Raw genomic sequence first — 19,546 nt, forward strand, 5'->3', positions numbered from 1 at the left:
GAGTAGGTGCCTACCTTAGGACTCTGGCAGTTCTCATCCATATGAACAATTCTGTTGCTTTGTATACAGAAAGTTGTTACTGAAACTGATGAGAGGTTTCCTTTCAATTTCTTTGAACCAAGTTGTTGTAGCTGAGCCTGCTTTTATAATCAGCTGGTGTTAAAATCTTCCAGTTTTTTCTGGAATATAATTGACAAAGTGACAAATGAGTGACATGAGCCATTTCTTCTGAAAGGATATATCTGACCACTGCAGAGACTCAGGGTACAACAGCAGAAGACAAAAGCAAAGTCCTGTGTATTGCAAAGTGTATCCTGGAGCTTTAGCTCTGAGCATGGCACTTATTTTCTATGTATAGACAAGTTAGTAAAGCAAAGATTATAACCAAAGTAAAAAGTGCTGGAGTACAAATAAGTTACAGGAAACGTAGAACACAAGTGTGATTTATAATTCGAAAGCTCAAGCCATAAATCAGTTCAATGACTCTTAAATGAATACAATAGCATACAAAATGTGACTTATAAATCAGGTTTGGACTTGATACATCAACAAGGCAGGATGTAAATCCACTATGTCAACAATTCAAGACATAAATAGTACCATAAGTATATTCTGACAAAGGTTGTCTTGGTTGTAGCCAGTAAGGAAGAGGGGTAAACAGCAGATGGCATTTCTGCGTCCGCTGCACCAAAGAGGCTGAGAGAAGAGCTTGTTTTGCCTCTGGGAGAAGGCAGTGCAGCAACCTCTGCAAGGAACACCAGCCTTGCACAGCAAGCATCAGCACAAAAATCTCTCTGCTGGCCCCAGCCCTGCTAGGCTGGGTGTCATGTGCTTGCAGCACTGAACTGAGCTAATTCCTTTATGTGCTTGAAGATGGCTGGGGATTTCAGGTATGTATTTTTGCAGCGTGCATGTAGGTTTGCTGGCTCCCTCCCAACCAGATGGGTATCTCTGATGCTGCGCTGCATTGTGCTGTGTACACATGCCCTCTGCCAGCTACATATCCATTACAAGTTCTTGTGGAAACGCCAGGACAACTTAACAGTCTGAGTAAATAAATCATGATCGAATGACAGAGCCCAGCGTGACTGTGAGCTGGGAAGCAGAGACGGACCCAGGCAACTGGGCTGGCTGTGGTACCTCTGGAGCACAGGGCTAGTCTCCTGCTGTAACTGAGCACTGTGAGTTTGTACATCATATTAGATTTATTAGGCAGAGGGCTGTTTACTGCAGTCACCAAAGAATCAATTTTTCCCCACCATACTTAGCTACTCAGGAGTGACTTGCTGCTTTATAAAATGACCTAAAATGTAAGGCTTGTCAAAAACCTAATGGTTCAATAAACTTCTATTGCATTCAACAGTGCACATAAACATGGAAAAAGTTAAAATCCAGAAGTTGTCATTACCTCTTTTTGTAATATTTTAGGATTGTGGTTTTTTTCCAGCTTCATGGACTTTTATCCTTTCTCTTTAGAAAGATAAACGAGATTTGTCTAAGCATTCATATCTACTTTTCTTCTTATAGCTATTTTACTTTTCAAAATCTGGACGAGCTAAATTTTAGATTTACAATTTTTTAATTTTTTTTTTTTTAAGATGAAACTTCCAAAATCACATGGATCAAGGGGAAACCTGTTTGGGACTACTCACAAAATTACCGACTGAAGAAAACAGAACTTCTTTAGAAATGCAGAAGTTTCTTAGGAAGTTGAGGCTATTGGCCATCACAGGAAAATATTTTTCATCATTTCAGCAGAGGAGGCCAAGGGATTTCCAAGTACATCCCCAGCTGTCTCATGCTGCAATGCATGTACACTGCAATGAGTGAGGCAGTGTGTATCCAGACCCAATTAAAAAGAAAGAGAAAAAATATGTCTAGAACATGACCATATTATCATGACCACTCCCAGGAGGTAAATAAGGGCAATGGTGGTGGATGGGTCCTACCACTCTGTAGTGATAGATGAGTTCCTACAGGAATAGGTGTAAGGACCAGCTGAAAGCTGCTGCGAGGTCCCAGAAGGAGGTAGCAGATATGTTGCTGAACAGTTACTGAGGCTCATCTGGCCACCGGATCAGTATATCATGCAGTTCATCCCTGTGCACATGTATGGTGGTGCTGGGTGGGAAAGGTCCAAAGAAGAGCCAAAATTACTTTGAGCTCTGGCAGTAGCAGTGCACAGATGTGGGGATGCAAATTACATTCCTGCAAGTCTCTGCAGGGATGGAGGCAACCTAGAGAGAAGAACACAGTTTCATATGTGGTGTTGGCAGCAGGATTTTGTCAGCAGTGGGATATTGCTCCAAAAGCTGAGGAGCTCACCTCACACACAAAAGAATCAGGCAATTCTACACATCAGCTTGCTAATCTAGTGGGAAGAGTTTTAACACAGAATAAGGAATAGGTGCAATAAGCTTCTTAGGAAGTAAGATTATAGGTGAGCCTATACACACTTAAGGTGTGTATTTATTTTGATAGCATATTGATAGGAACAAAGAGGACAGTGAGTCATCCTAAGATGGCTAAACTAATGCAGGACATCTGAAGAATAGCTAAAAACAGTGGAAATTTTAATAAACACACAAAATGATCATCTGCTTGGTGAGAGAGAGTTGCTGGAGTAATTCACATAGTTAGAACTGGATCTAGAGCTGACTCCTTGGTAGTATAGCCACATCTTATTTTTCTATTTGCAGGGACAGTACAAGGTAATTTGTTTTTTCCTTACTCATGGGAGTTTATGAGGGCATCAGACTAGGTTTCTCTGGCAGTGTCTTCCCTGAGTGTTAAGGTCCCTGATGGACAGCCCAAATGTCCATTAGCTTGACCATGGCCCAGCCCATGTCCATCTCTGTGCTAGTCAAGGGTGGGCTTCAGAGCAGACTTTGGAAAAGGGGTGAAGGAGGAGGAGGGATCCTCTGCAGGAAGGAGGAATGCAGAGGTGATGGGGACTGGCTGGGGGAATACTTTGGAAGTGAGGAGGAAGGTAAAGAAGTATAAAGCCTCAGTGATGGCACCACCAGAACAGAGGCAGGAGTCCTTCCCCTTGACATCCAAGTAGCTGCTTGGAGACAAAAGGGTAAACAGAAGTGGCTGTATTGGATCACATCACATTGTTGTCTCTGTCTCCCAGTGGCATCAATTAGCCTACGAACACAAAAGGCTTGTCCTGTGAGAACAGATAAGAGAAAGGCTTACTTAAGACAAACAATTTGAAGCCCTTGCCCTGAAAGCTGGCTGACTTGCTGCAAGAAATCACTGCCTGGTGGCAGAAGGAACAAGCACATGTCTACTTTCACGGAGGAAATCTGCGCCAAGTGGCAAAACCGGGAAGGACAACAGCTGGATGAGCCACCGGAAAAAACAAGCCAAGTGGGCTATGTGGAGGGAATGCGGTTTTTCATCAAGCCAGACAGCTGCTGAGAGAGGAGTAGGAGATGAATCAGAGTCCAGTTCTCCTTTGGATGCAGGTATCCTGTTTTGGGAGCCACAAAGGGCAAGCAGGTAAGTGGATCTCCAAGGGCTCATGCTTATCAGCAAGGATGAGCCAGCTGAGGATGTGATGGTGGAAGACAACTTCAGTGAGAGCAATGGGTTTGATAATCCCTTAGAAAGCATGGAGGAAAGACCCTGAAACACAAACAGTGGTTTCAGGAAGGCTAATTTCAGAGATAGCAGTGGCTGTATGAGAAGCAGTACTAAAGGCAACAAGGCCTTGTCCTGTTGAGGAAAAAAAGGCAGGCAATGTCAGAAGAGACCAACTTGGCTAAATTGTGAGATGTTCATCATTCTGAAACAAAGTGAGCAAAATGTCAGGGCTATGAGGGCACCAGTGGCCCAGACTCTCCCTCCTCAGGTCCCTGCAGTGGGGTGGTCTCCAGTTCCCCACAGTCCTGCCTGGCCTCAGGGTAATGAACTGCTGAAAAAAACCATTGGAACCAATACCTGTGAGCATCTCTCTGAAAGCAACAGAATGAGTTACAAACTGTGCAGATTTGTCTGAAGGAACTTGTGTCGATCTGTTAAACTTCTGCAGCAAGATAATGGATCTCCTGGGCAGATGAGATGCAGTCAGTGAAGGTGGTCACTGCCTCATGTGATATGCTGACAGCTGAGATAGGGAAGCACATTCAGCTGCAATAAAATGGTAGAAATTAATTTGAAAACCATGCTCAAAAGTTATTTATCACTGATTTCACTGACAAAATGGACAGGTTCCACTTTGTGTCAACAATTGTTCAGTATTTCTGCAGAAGACCTAGTGGGTGCATAAAGAGTACATCTATGAAGGTGCAGAAGGTAAATACAGAAGAGGACAATGAGGAAAGGCACAGTTTGAAATCATAAGGGTCCTCACAAACTGCAGAATGAAACCGGAAATGATCAGAGGTCTGGTGAGGGAAGTTGGAACCAACAGGGGTAGCATAAGGTAAAGAAGGCAGCATTAAACACACTGGTAACTTTTAAATAAGCTAAAGGTGGCTACAGGGAAGAGAGCAGATGCGTGGAGAGCTGCACGTGAATCAACAGTTCAAATTGCATGTTGGTAGACTCAGCTTACACACCAGGAAAAGCTTCTGTGCCCTAAGGATGGTGAAACCCTGGTAGACTTGGTTCCCTCAGCATGCCAAAAAGCCTTCCTCTTGGGAGGTACTTAAATTCAGATTATGTACACTTCTATGTGGGTGATATAGACATCCCTGATCTTGGCTTTGGAGAGGAGAACAAACTAGACAGCCATTTGAAAACCTTTCTAGTCCTGACTTTTATGATCTTGCCAAGCAATCTAGATTACTGTAAAACTGGCTGGTCCTTGTTATCACCTGTCATGCTGCCAAGTTCTCTGTGGTCACCATACCTTTGTCATCTCTGATTTTGTTTTTTAAGCACATGATGATGCTCAGTAGTATCCAATTAGCCCTGATCCTTCTTTTACTTTACTGGAAAAATGCTGTATTATTTACCCATTAATGACTGCTGGGGTCTAATGATAATTAGTCATCTTCCAAATTAGTAATTTTTGCTCTGTATTTCAGCTCCACCAGATGGACATGTGAAGAAGTTGTGGGTGTGGTTGAAGTTTGGATTGATGCAAGCATGGGTAGCATAAAAAGAGGGTGAGTCCCCCATGGTAAAGCAAAAGCTTTCATTGTAGAACAACATGAAACTCTGGGCAACTGCCTAATGAAAAAGAAACTATTGTATCCCTATTATGCATGTGAAGTACATTAGCCTAGAGTGATAATAACTTCTGTGTGTATATTTTTAGATTTCACAAAATATTAAGCAATGCAATAGAGTAAAGTTCAAAATGTCCTTCTGAAGTGGGTGATCAAATATTACTATTTCCAGTTTTTCAAACATGAAGGTTTAAGGCAGTATGAGACTAGCTGAAAGCTACTGTACACAGGCCTTGAAATCACAAGCTCCTAAGCTTTGCTTATATTATTGTGTTCTGTTCCTTTCCTTAAAACATGACAAAGAAAAAGGGGAAGGACATGGGACTGGTCTGACACAGCAGGAAAAGAAGGAACCCTTTAACCAAAAAATTAGAAAATACTAAAAAACTCACACACCAGTATTTCATTCTGTTAAAATACATATTCTGTTTTGTTCTAACAAATTTTGGTTTTGCACAATTTCTTTATGGATGAATAATACTAAAAAGCTAGTTACAATTTACGGTGTGTCTAAGAGATGCTTATACATTGTGGACGTCTTTGCAAGATGGTTTCAGAGGTCTAAATCACCAGGTGCAACACAGTGCAGGTGGGTCACAGCAGCTAATTTCTTTCCATAGGTGGGAATCTTTCTGCAGCCCCTCCAGTGGGGATTTCTCCTCCAATGTGATTGAAGCTTTGAAATGAAGAGCGCCATGATCTACCTACATGTGCTTCCCTCTCTGGGTCCCAGCACACTCATAACATCTTGGGTGCTGCTCACAGAGGCTTAAAACTGCTTTTGCTCTCCCACTATGTCATACGTGAATACTTTAATACTTAAAACTAACATCTCATAAGCCTATACTTTATAGAACTGTGTCTTGTCTTTCTGTATATAAGAGGAAGGTATCAACAAAGATATCAGTAAGAAAGTAGATGGACTGGCCATTGCAGAGCTACATTTGTAGCAGCAGAGGTAAGATGCATCCACTGGTTTATTGTTCTGTATTTGTAATCTTCTTGTTTGGGAGGTTTTCTTTTGCATTCAGGATATTTCGTTTTGAACTTAACCCACTCTCTGAGTGTGACATACCTTAGTTACAGGTCAGGACTTGGCTTTTCTAATGCTATCATGCTAGTCAAGTAAGTATTGTTGTTTAATGTCACCCAACACTTTGAGTTGTCAATGTCCTGAATATGATAACCTGCTTCCTCCTTCCTGCAACATGTCATTCATTAGCATTCCAGCTGCATTACACATTCTCTTTAGGGAAACAAAGTTAGGGCTCTTCTAGCATTAAACAAGGCAACTGAGTTGCATGGATCACTCAGGGTTCAGCAACAGCAGTTAACAGAGATGAATACTCACTTGGAAAAAAAAAATCAGCTGGCTAAATTTAGAAAAAAACCTCTCTCTCTAATTATGTTACTTGTCCACTTAACTGATTAGTGATTTTCAAAAATTTACATCTTTAATAGAAATTGTAATTTCTGAAATGTTACTTCTTCATTGCTTGTACCTTACCTCTGTATTTGTTTCAAGTCTCCAACCAGCTCCTGGTTACTTAATGCAATGAACTAGTAACTTTGATTTTAAGGCCTACCTCATATAACCAAAGCAATCAGGATTTGGGTCATATAAAATAATCCATTGGAAATACAATAAACAGTAATTCAGTGTGGATTTCTCTTCTTAAAATTACTGTTTTGAAATAACAATAAAAGATAATAGAAAACAGACTGTAAAGGATCTTTTAAAATAAAAATACCATCCATTTGCTAAAATGAGACTCATAATTTTCTTTGTATTTTCCAGTCCAGTTTTAAAAATCCCAAGGGATATTAACTAACAAATTAGACACAAGCTTTCAATATGTCGTGCCTATGAAAAAAAGGTCAGTGTGGTTTTGGGTTGCATTTACCAGGCACCCTATCATCATATATTGGAGTAGGAAGCTCATAATATTTCTTTATGTGGTTTTAAGATGCACAACATGTTCCTGCAATGCTGTGTTCAGTTATGGGCATCTTATTACCAGAAAGATATTGACAGATCATAAAAGCACAAGGGCTCAGGTCATCTTCATTTGTCACAACAGTGTGACATTCCACCCTGCTCCTTCTCCCAAGAGGGAAAAAAAGCACAACAGAACTTGACTCTAAAAATATTCTGATTTATTTATTAGTAAGTTATGGTAATAAATGCATTGTTCTGATATCATATTATGCAAGTTTAAGTGACCTGCCAGTCTTGTGAGAACAATTCAGAATCCTTGTTGTGTATCAGAACCAGAAGACTATGGCTTGAAGGTGCAAATGAAAAGTATAAGATGATGTTTCTGTTTATGTCCTGCACTAGAACAGCAAAACAATCTAAGTGTCTTCACATAGGTTGACCATTTGCTAAAAGCTGTTGGCAACTAGAAACCTTTCCAGGGTATTAGAAGACCATGGCATGTTCATAAAAAAATATTTTTTTTTTCATTGCTGTTGCAGTCATTACTATTATTTTAAACACTGAGCAACTGACATCTACCTGGACTTGTGCAAAGTGTTCTACACTATTCCACATGACATCCTGGTCTCAAAATTGGAAGGATATGGATTTGATGGATGTACCACTCAGTGGATATGGAATTGGCTGGATGGTTGCACCCAGAGAGTAGTGACAAATGGCTAAATGTCCAGACAGAGACCTGTGGTGTTCCTTGGGGGTTGGTACTAGGACCGGTGCTGCTCAACATATTTGTCAGTGATGTGGACAGTGGAACTGAGTGCAACCTGAGCAAGTTTGCTGATGACACCAAACTGTGGTGTGGTCAACACACTGGAGAGAAAGGATGCCATCCAGAGGGATCCTGACAGGCTTGAGAGGTGGGCCCATTCCAGCCTCATAAAGTTCAACAAGGCCAAGTGCAAGGTCCTGCACCTGGGTTGGGGTAATCCCAAGCACAAATACAAGCTGGGTGGAGAATGAATTGAGGATGGCCTTGAGGAGAAAGACCTGGGGGTGCTGGTCAACCAAAAAGCTTCTACATGAGCTGGCAGTGTGTGCTTGCAGCCCAGAAAGCCAACGGGGTCCTGGGATGCATTGAAAGAAGTGTGGCCAGCAGGTCAAGGGAGGTGATTCTGCCCTTCTACTCTGCACTCATGAGACCCCACCTGGAGTACTGTGACAAGTTCTGGAGCCCTCAACACAGGAAGGACATGGAGATCTTGGAAGAAGTCCAGAGGAGGGCCACAAAGACAATCAGAGGGCTGGAGCACCTCTCCTATGAGAACAGGCTGAGAGAGTTGGGGCTGTTCAACCTGGAGAAGAGAAGGCTCTGGGGAGACCTTATAGCAGCCTTCCAGTGCCTGAAGGGGCTACAGGAAAGCTGGAGAGGGGCTTTTTACCAGGGTGTGTAGAATTAGGATGAGGGGTAATGGTTTCAAGATGGAAGAGGTTAGATATAGGTTAGACATTAGGAAGAAATTATTTCTGGTGAGGGTGGTGAGACACTGGCACAGGTTGCCCAGGGAGGTTGTGGAGGCCCCATCCCTGGAAGTGCTTGAGGGCAGGTTGGACGGGGCTCTGAGCAACCTGGTCTAGTGGAAGATGTCCCTGCCCATGCAGGGGGGTTAGAATGGTTTGGGTTGGAAGGGATCTTACTATTTCCATTATTTATTTGTTTCTGTGATAGAAGCCTGTAAGTACTCTTAAGCTGATCGCATTTGTCTCTGTTGTAGAGTATGATTAAGGTTTCTTAATTATTCATGTATTTGTATTACAATCTTTTGCAATTTAACACATTTATAACTTTGTTGCATTAATCAATTCCCAAGGAAAACGCTTCTCATTTCTTTAATTATGGAGCAAGTAGCTCAGTAGGAATTTTCTCATTTATTTACTTGTAGAAGCTTTTACAGTTCTTTGGAATTTCTTCAGCTTCTCACTGGAGTAAAAGATTTCCAAAACTAGGCCAACTGGTGTAGCTTTATTTGGCATCACACTGAATTTGAAAATATCCTTTCTGAATCATTGATGCACGGGGCTTCAGGTATGATTTCAGTTATGCCATAAGAAGAATGAATGCATTATAGGCTTACTCATGTTTCATAGGAGATTCTCACCTGGAAAAGGACATGATCCTGGCCACAGCAGAGAGTCCTTTGGCAATATGGCCTCAGCCACACCACGAGCTGTTGGAGCTGGTGTGCAGCAGCTGCCAGTGTCACTCAGCCTCCGACAGACCTTCACCCTTCTAAATAAATCTATGGCTTTAAGAATAAACACGCTCAAACAACCTGTAAACGTTAAATGAAGACTGGGTTGTAGATCATCCCATGTTTTATATCTAATACATAATGTAAGGCATGACCTATAGGTACATTGTAATATTAATACTTACATAATAATATACACAGAGTTCTATGCACACGTGCATGTCTATATTTATACATACACATTAATACACACATGTACAGTAGCAATGAAACAATATGCATCAGAAAACCATGTGGAGACCTCAGGAAGGTACATGGGTCACTCTTGCAAAGGCAGAAAAGGCAGGCTGGCTCAGAGTGGAGTTATGCTCCCCCTGCCCCTGTGTCTGTCTGTGTCTCTCTGCCCCGCCCCACAGTCCATAAAAGCTCATGCCATGCCATGTGAAGCTCAGTCTATCCCACTGTACAAGCACACAATGTATAAGATAGACAGGAAAATATTTCATATGAGACAGAAGAAGTTACTGGGGGGAATTCTGTGGCTCCAGTTGTGCAAGTCATTGCTGGTAATCATCACAGTTTGTTCAGTTCTTGAAATATCTGGATTCCTGAGCAACTGAGGTTATGGTGCCTGGCTGTGGAGCTGCCAGAGGACGTCACTGCATCAATTCATGGTCTTTGAGGAAAATGAAAGCTTATAATCCTGAAATACAGGTGCCCATGGCCTGGAAACACTGTGGAAAGTCAAAAGGTGCTCTTTGGGAAGCTGACATTCTTCTTTAAGCAACATAATCAATTGATTAATCTGAGAAGTCTGTAGTTCTGTAATCATTTTGCCAGGAATACGGAAATCTGCCTGCAACATCTTCTAGCATCTGCATGTCATTTTTCAGTCGCATTTACTACCCCACGCAGACTTGTTGTACATTATGTGATACTACCCTGATTTTACTCTTCCTTTGGAACAATGTTTTCTGCTCTCATCTTTGCTCAAAACGTTACATGGTTCAGTTTCTGCTAAAATTCGAGTGGATTTATAGGAGAAGAAAACACAACACAACAAAACAAAAACCAAGCCAAAAACAAAACAATGTCTGCTGGCCTCTCAGCTTTGTTCTACATACACATTTCAAAAGGTCACAAAACCGGGAGATCCCCCTTGCCACTGGTGCACGGACGCCCCACGCTGCTGCTACCTAAGGCACAGCAGTGCCAGCATCCCTTTCCCTGTGTGCCACAGTGGTCACTTGGTGCCAGGCAAGGATGCTGCTGACCCCTTCTTGCAGCCTGTGCCGCTTTGCAGCCTGCAAATCACAGAGCTCTACTCCCCTTCCTCACCCTTTTCATCCCCCATCCCTCAGCACTGTGAGAAACCAGACAGGAGAGCTTTTCGAGACCAGCGATTCTACAGCTCCGTGTTAATTGCAAAGTTAACTCTGGAAAACGCACAGACACCGCCTCTGAAAACCGACCCTGTCTTTTAGTGAAAACTCGGGCTCCAGTTTATCTGCCTCTCCTTTGCTAGGACGCACTGCTCCCGGCCAACAAATGGTGGAGCTGTTGCTTTGAGAAATAGGGACGAGCATTTCACTGCTCCCAAACTGATGCAGACTGAGGAGCTGGCAGGGCGGACAGCTCTTGTAAAGTGTAGGACTGCTGAAGGAACAGCTCTGTCTGTTAGACAGATGCCAGTGGAGAATAGAAACGCATTATAGCTAGAAAGACTAATTTTATTTTTTATTTTTTTTCAAGGTAGGTACATCGAAAGGGTGACTGCTATAATGAAAATATGTTCCTGGCTTTATAATCTTATATATATATATAAATATAGCTATATATAAAAATATAGCTACATAAATGTAGCTAATTTCAGCTTTTTTTGCTTTGTTTTTTGTTGTTTTTTTTTGTTTGGTTGGTTTTTTGTTGTTTTGTTTTGTTAACTTTAAAAATTATATCAGTGTGCAGCAATTAAAGTCTTAATTTTCTAAAGAGAAAAACAATCAGGTTTGTATTTTAATATTAATTCTTACGAGATAAAGAAAAAATAAGCTGTAGTCATTTCAACAGACCAGCTGAGATCAGTCAGTGGAACTTTACAAAACTATGTCAGAAAACCAAGTGTCAAAATAGTAGCTTTCGTAAGACTATTCCATCATTCAAAACAGAATTTTAGTTAGATTTCCTAGAATTTCTTTTATACAGATCTTTATTTGAATACTTTTCAGTGATCTGTTCCTAATAAATATGTTTTTCCATTTCAAATGAGTCAGTAATGACAGGCTTAATAGAGTTTAAAACAATTTATCCGATGCAGACAAGCAGTCACCATTTTGGAACACAGGGAACAAAACTGCATGTGACTGCTAGAGCTATTTGATTTTTTTAGATCCTTAAATATAATTATACTAATATATATATTTGTGGTAAATATATGTGTGTGTGCAGGTTTACATATCCATCCAGTTATGTCTACTTAAGAGTTTGAAAAAGTCCCAGTTTAGTCTTTCTGCCCTGTCACTGCAATATATATACAAAAGCACAAACCTGTGTTATGCTGCCAATGACACAGCTTAAGTACTAGCTAGTTGCACCCCAGCTGCTGACAGTCTTACAGATTTGGGGCCAAAAGATCTGAGTTAATCTTCATATTCCTCTGAGTTCTGCTTGGGATAGACAACCACCATGTAATAGTTAGTGAGACACTAAAGATGTGGCAGATGAACTAGTACATCTCGGCTATTCCCTTGTGCAATGAATGCCCTTGATAATTTGACTGTAGGTTGTCCCACACAGCAGAAACTCAAAACAGAAATCCCACACACCCTTAATGAAACTCACATCTAACTCTAAACAACTTGAAGCATTTCAGTGCAATTTGGTTTTGGGCAGCTGTACGGAAGCTGGCCAGCCAGATAAAGTTTCCCTCTCTGTTTCTCTCTTTGCCATTCTGTATTTCTTCAGGTGAGAGTGACTGTCATCAAATAACATCTGCCTCCGTTATTCCTTCAGCAAGAGTAATGGATGGGGTTTTAACATTGGGTCTTGTCAGACCCTAAAGGATCTACCTATATAATCTGCTGAAAAGCTATGAGATTTGAAGCAGCATACAATTTGTGCTTTGTATTTCCTGCAGTCCTAACTACAGGGGCGGGTTTTTTTAAGGGCTCATTGTCAGACGGGTGCAGGGTTCACAGCACTGTGGTATTTGCTGGTCAGGTAACATTTGGCACACAGTGTGTACCCCTGGAAGTGACTACCTTGGAGATTCAGCTCGAGTGCCATCCTGAAGCTGGCTGGAAGAGATTTACTTTGACACTTGATTTAGTTTGAGTCTCTGACTAACTGGCTGCAAAACAGTTTCTACCAATCAGAGCCCTTTAATTGTTGTTTTTGTGACTGTTTCCTGAAGCAAAGGGGGATAAACCATTTTGAAAGTGGTGAGAGAGGATTTTAAAAAAATTGTCAGATGCTGCCAGAAAGCTGTATGGAGATGGACTTGAAAATTACTACTGAATCCTTTCTAAAAATTTGGGTAGATAACAGGTTGTTGCTGCCTCTCTTAAACTGAACTGGTGACAAAACTTTTAATTCATATCTCATAAACAAAAGCAGTTTGGAAAGCATTTAAACCTCTCTTTTTCAAAGAAAACCCATGTTTGCAAGCCTGTTGCTACAGCAGAATTCCCAGGTAGTCTTGTGGAGTGGTCTGAGGAGCAGTAGATACTGTGCTGGAGGGAGGGCTCACTCTTAAGGGGTTTCCAGATTTCAGATGTTCCAAAGTTTCTAATTTTTCAACATCTTCTACTAGAGCAGAGTGGGCTATGGTTTCAGCAACTCTTTTTTATACAATACTATTTTGTAGTGATAAAATGCCTCAATTAAATTTATCATATTTTATAAAAAATGACTGAAATGTAATTCAACATTATAACTGGAAGGTGCTTAGTTGGAAGTGGATTTAGGATCTTTATTAGACTCAGTGGCTCAGAAGGAGGCATTTAGATCCATTCCATCAGTTTCCATCTCCGCTAATGTCAGAGGAAACCAGTCTAAATAGCTGTCTCAGAAGATTTTCCCCCTGTGGTGCTATGCTTTAAATTAGATGATTATGAAGTTTTCAGTGCTGCTAAGTGTAATTTATATTAAACTGAAGAATATCTTATTATTTCCAAGGCTGTGCTTGAGCCTGTGGTTTCAGGTTGATGAATTATTCTAACAGTATTCTGCATATTAACTCACTTCTTACAACGGATACAAAAGATTGAGAGATGGGAAGTGGCTGGTTAGGTTACTTCAGTGCTGCAGTGCTACAAAGCAGAACAAGTAGATGTGATAACCATTCAGTTTTTGCCAGGCCAGTGTCTCTGCAAATATCTTCATGTATTTCTCATGTAGGAATTCTCAGCAAAATTGATCTGCTGATGGCTGCTGGCCAGGGCCACGCCATTTATCAGCTTTTAGGGTCCACAGAAGCTTGAGACCAACAGCTACCTTGAATCGCTTAGTTCTTCTGCAAAGCAGAAATGATTTCCTTTTAATTTGCTATTAAGCTTTAATTTTTATAGTTATTTTTTATTTCAGGGTGGTTTTCCCTTTGTGTTATGCTGGTTTTGCAGACTACGTTAATTTCTGTTCTGCCATCATAGATGACTGCTGGTACTAAGCTAACTAGTGTGAAGCTGGCTTAGGTTTCTTTCCACCACAGAGGACTCCCTGGCTGTCACATTCGTGCTAACTGCAATATATAAGAACTGATAGCTGTAGACAAGCTGGCACCGTGCTACTCTTATGAATACCAACTATACCCACTGCTAGTTAAACTAGACAAAATTTAATTTCCATTTGCCTACAGAAAGATTCATGTGTGCTCTCCCCTCTCCTCTGGGAATGTGTTGTTGGATCTCTTCATCTGCCCTTAAAATTTCTCTTTATTTGCTTTTACAGACACTTAACTTTTCTCCCCCTGTAACACTTAGGAGGAAAAAGGTAAGCTTATGCAAAAGCTCAGTCAAGGATGTTGATTTCGAAATCATTTACTTCTTGAGGGGATACCCTAGGCATATTCTGGGAAAGTTAAGCTGTCACAGCTCATTAGCTATGCCTTTTCAACCTGTGATACATCTTCCTCTAGTGTCTTCAACATTTATTAAGATAATTCTCTTAACATATTTTTTTTCTGAAATAAAATATACATCTTAAACCGATGCAAAGCAGATACCTTGCTCAGCTGAAGATGCAGCCCCATAAACTGCCAAAGAGGAGATTAATTTGCAAGGACTTCTATATGCCACACCAACATGGATGAGACATGAGCTAGCTTTGCACATGTATCTAGTCTGTGTTCTGTTTGTATGCTGAAAAAAAAAAGAGCTACCACAAATTAAGACCTTCAAAACTAGAAAATATGCAAATTTTCAGCATAGGCTATATAAACTTTGGCACTGCACTGCTAAATATATTGTTATTGTACAGACTATGCTTGAGAAAGAGAAGGTGATTGTGTAAAAAATACTTGCTATTTTCTCACTCTCGGGTACTTGGGATCTTTGTAACCAACATCCCAGAACGCTTTTTTTACTCTGATTTCCCATGTGGTGTCTTGTAAATAAATATTCGTATATAATGAAAATAGAAGACAAGGTGTTTGTCTACGCAAGTAAAGAATGTTACAAAACCTCATGAATGTTGCCATTCCAAAGATGGACAAAAATTTTTGACTGATGTTCATATAATCCAGTTGTCCTTTAAAAATGGACCTTAGAAATCCTTTACTCTTCACTAGGGTCTGTTGAACAACGACTGAACTTTAAAAGATTTATCTTAGCTGCTTCTGTTGTAAAGGCTAAAGCATACAGTTTACACATATTGAACCTCTGGTTAATTATTTTTTACATGCATTAGCACTGGTTAAATTAATCCACATTAAATTACACCGATGTTAACTCTGGCCTGATTTAACAGCAGTTATTATCTTTCAGTATGTCTGTCTAAGTAGTTTTCCTAGGAGAACTCCTAAACCAACATATGCTTGCAACAGCAATGGGCAGTCAAATACATGGTACTACAATTATATTTTACTGTATGGAGAACTATTCATCACAACATTGCATGATGATTGAATACTGAATCATGTTCCTGCCAACAAGTGATGTATCAAACCAGTGTGATTACAGTCAGGATTGAATCAGGAAATGAACTGTCAGAATCAATTGACGGTTATCCTGCTTTTGGAAATTTGTCGTCTCATCAGCCAGAAATGGACTTGAGGGAGGTGGGCCAATAAATGCAGATGACCTGCTGAAGATAAAAAATCCCAGATCTGAAAACAAACACAGTCTCAGAAACAGTGTGCATTTTACTTTAGTATAAGCTAAGTTTTAATCTGTTTTTAAGATTCATGAATACGTCATCTAAATCACAGGCATAGAAATGAAAAAGAAACTGAGCATAAGCTTAATAACTTCTGCTTCTGACTTCAGAAAAAGTGGAGATTCCTATTACAGTTTAAATAATCTGGTACTCACCAAAGGTCTATGTAATAGCTAAAGAATTAGAATATTGCCAGGAAATGTTAGTAAACCTCAAGTTTTATGGAATTGTTACACAAGGGAGGAAATGAAATTTAGACACCAACAGTCTCAGAAGCTCCTCTCTACTACCCTGTTACAGCAGAGCAGAAATAGAAGGATGAGAGATCCCTTCCACCCTAGTCTTGCAGCAGCGATCTCTGCTTCCAGTCTGTGTTTCAGTCAACTCAGTAGCTTTCTGAATTGCAGCAAATTTGAAGCAGGCTGTTCCAGCTCCTAGGAAGACTGTTGCTCTTGAGACTGGCCTAGGCAGCATCCTGCTTCTTACAGCACCTCCTCAGCCACTGCTGTGCTGGCAACCTCTGGCTCCTGTGTCAGTCCATTCTTTCGTCCCCCTGACATATCCCACCATGTGAAAGTTTCTCCCCCTGGGAAGTGCTCTGGACAAGGGCAAGCAGCCCCCTGTTCTTATAATTATACAAAATTTGCAAACTGAGAACAAGCAAGTAAAATAAATACTGTTCCTTCTGTTTGGGTAACTTGTTCCTTTGAGAGCATGACTGGAAGGGGAGAGAGAGCTGCATTCCCTTTCATCCTGAAGCTCAGGGGACACTTCATTCACCCAATTTTTCCTCCATTAATTTAATTCTCACTCTTCTCCTACCCACTCTGCATTGTTAACTGGCTCCTACTGAAGTGATTTGACTTCAGTATAGGGACTTGGTAGAGTTCGCATTGCTGGAAGTTTTCAAGATGCAACTGTGCAGCGGGCTAGATAATCTCATGTAGGCTTGCTTTCCCATTAAAGGCTGGACCAGATGATATTTTGAGGTCCCTTCTTGCCTGAGCTGGCCTATGATTCTGTGAGTTCAGGAGTTAACTGAGCCAGAAGGAGATACATGACTCTGCAGAGGAATGATTATGGCATCCATATAGGAAGAATGAGTATTGGGTTCCAATTTGTGCAGCAATAACTGAATTAACTTTCTAATTTACATGTGCATTGCATAAATGACATGTATCATCTCTGAAGCAGGCACTGGAAGCTCTTTCCTCTTTCTCAGATGACCCCACAACAAATGGGCTACAAAACTGCAGGCCATTTTCCTCCTCCCTCTCTTGACTCAAAAGTGTGTTGGTGCTTTCACATAGCACAGAGACCTGCAGGTGCAGTGCTTGACTCAGAGGCAGGAGATATGGAGCTGAAGATCTCAGGCAGGGAAAGGAACTTACCTTCTCACCAGTCATTGAGCTGCTTTGCAATAGAGGCTGCTAGTGCATGGATTGGCAGAAAGCCCTTGCTGCTTCTTCACGTTGGCTGCTGAAAGTTGTTCAAGAAAAAGCCAGAAGAAAAGAAGCCTCAAGGAAATAACTTGAAGAAACAGCTGAATGGCCATCTTGACTAAGGAAGACACACTGTGAAGGAAGAGTGTGTTTTTAGAGCAGGACCCCAGCAGGGACAGCACTGTTGGCAATTCAAGGTCTGTGCTACAGCCACAAACTTTATGAGGAGACAGCTCCAGGGTCTACAAAAGTGTTGGAGCCTGCGGTAGTCCTGGAAGCATGACAGCTGCCATGTGTCACTGAGAATCAGGATGGTAGCCAATATGGAAATCACAGTCCTCTCTTGATCTAGGTGGCTTAAAAAAGTGGTGATTCACAGGCTGAAGCACCCAAGGACAAGCACAATACCAGGGGGAAAAATATGACTCCTTTTTGCACCAGGCTAGGACTGAAATGCTGTTCTGGTCCAAGCTTACTTCTCCTGCATGCTAGCAATATGCCCAGACCTTCATCCTATATGTAGACCACAGGATCAAGCCATCTCCTCCAATTGGTGCTGAGCCATCATGTTACCCAGAAGGTAAAGTTGTAGGGCAGGAAGGAGTCTCATGACCTAGCAGTTAAGAGTGCCTGGCTAAAAGCAGGAAGTCTCGGGATGAAAGCCCTTTTCTTTTGATGGTTTACATGTTTAATGCTGGACACCTGTTGGATAAAAATGAAACCATTTGCAGAGTCTGTTGCTGGGATGACAGAGAGAGATCTATAGCAAGTAGCCTGATATAGTTGAAAAGATGTGAGTGAAAAGGGAAGGTAGTTGAGCTAGCTGCTGTTCAAAAGTTTATTTGAACTTTTCAGCGCTAGCATAATTAATCTGCCAGCTAATGGCTTTGTTAGCAGTGTTACACAGTTTAATACCCATAGACTTTAGAATATTGGGAAAAAAAATGCAAAACTAACATGTGGATATTAAAGACTATATATTGGGGCAATATATCAACTGTCAGGAAAGGAATTCAGTGCTAATGTTCCTGAAGAATCTACTACTGCTTGCAGAATCAGGTTACTTATAAAACATAGAAAAATCCAATATAAAAATAAAATACTGGTGAAAATATTTGCTGTTGGGTAGTCTCCCAGCTTCAAGATGTGACTGGGATATTTGAGTAGTGGGAAACAGCTGTAATGGGCATTTCAAAATACAAAATGAACTAATATTGTGTAGCAGGACGCTCTGTCTCTCAAGATGCCTTCCTCAGTTTCCCTCTATGACTCAATTGATTTTGTCTCTTAATTTTACAGGCCTAGGCCTGGAGGGGAAAGATTCCTATGGGAACAGGAAGGGCCTAGCAAGGTCTGAGCTGGTAACAATCTTGAAAGTACAGAGGGCCAAGTTGGTGTTTATAACACCAGCTGCTCTCCGGAGCCCAGCCTAGCCACAGCTAGGCCCAAGATGGAGATAAAATAAGAATGAACAGATAAACAAAGAGTTTACTTGGTGAGAAACAGACCTTCTTGGGTTTTTCCACTGTTTTCCTTTTACTCTCCAATGAGAGATTTTGGACGTATGGCTAAATATTTAAATGACAGTAGTCAATCCACTTTATTCTCTAATAGCCTGGTCCCACCTTAGATTGAGGGGACTTCCTGTAGACTTTTCCAGGAGATGTGCTGGACCTTCTCCTCTCCAGTGGGGATGCCAGCCAGAGGTGAATTCTTGAGAATTAAGGACTGGACAAAGGGACACCCAACTGTGGCTGTGTGAGGGTGAGAGATATTAACTCCCTTATTGTCTTTACTAGGTAATTTGTCATTAAGCAATCTTTCATAGTTAAGTTTTAAATTTCCAGATTTTAGGATCCTTTTCAAGTCAGTAATTAATGTTCTAGATCTCTTATAAGACTTATTAATAAGTAAGGTGCTAGCATTGAAATGGTTAATATATATTGATTGATTTGACTATTGGTGGTGCATTTTATTGCTAAGGTACCTTTTGCATTATAGCTTCAACATTCTGTTCTGATTTCCCAATTTCCCCACAATTTGATTGGGCTTTTGTCTTTTACTTTAAAACAGTTAAGACCCTGGTGCTGTTTGCAATAAATCTTGTCCTGTGCGTAAACATCTAATTTGCTATCTTGCTCTGTTTGGGACATGTTGCAATAGGATTCACTGATACTGCAACAGATCCCAGTCCTAGTTATAGTCGAGTGTATTGGGCCTTTCTGCACATTTTCCTGTATTCTAGTAGTAAAAATTGTTTACATCAGACTGGGGGACTTTCAGTTAGAACAGTGTTTTCAAAAGCAGCAGCTCAATGCTTTGTTCCCAAATTTTGATTTAAATGACTTGTCAAGTAATTTGATA

This window comes from Apus apus, chromosome 2, assembly GCF_020740795.1.
Source record: "Apus apus isolate bApuApu2 chromosome 2, bApuApu2.pri.cur, whole genome shotgun sequence".
NCBI classification, from domain to species: Eukaryota; Metazoa; Chordata; class Aves; order Apodiformes; family Apodidae; genus Apus; species Apus apus.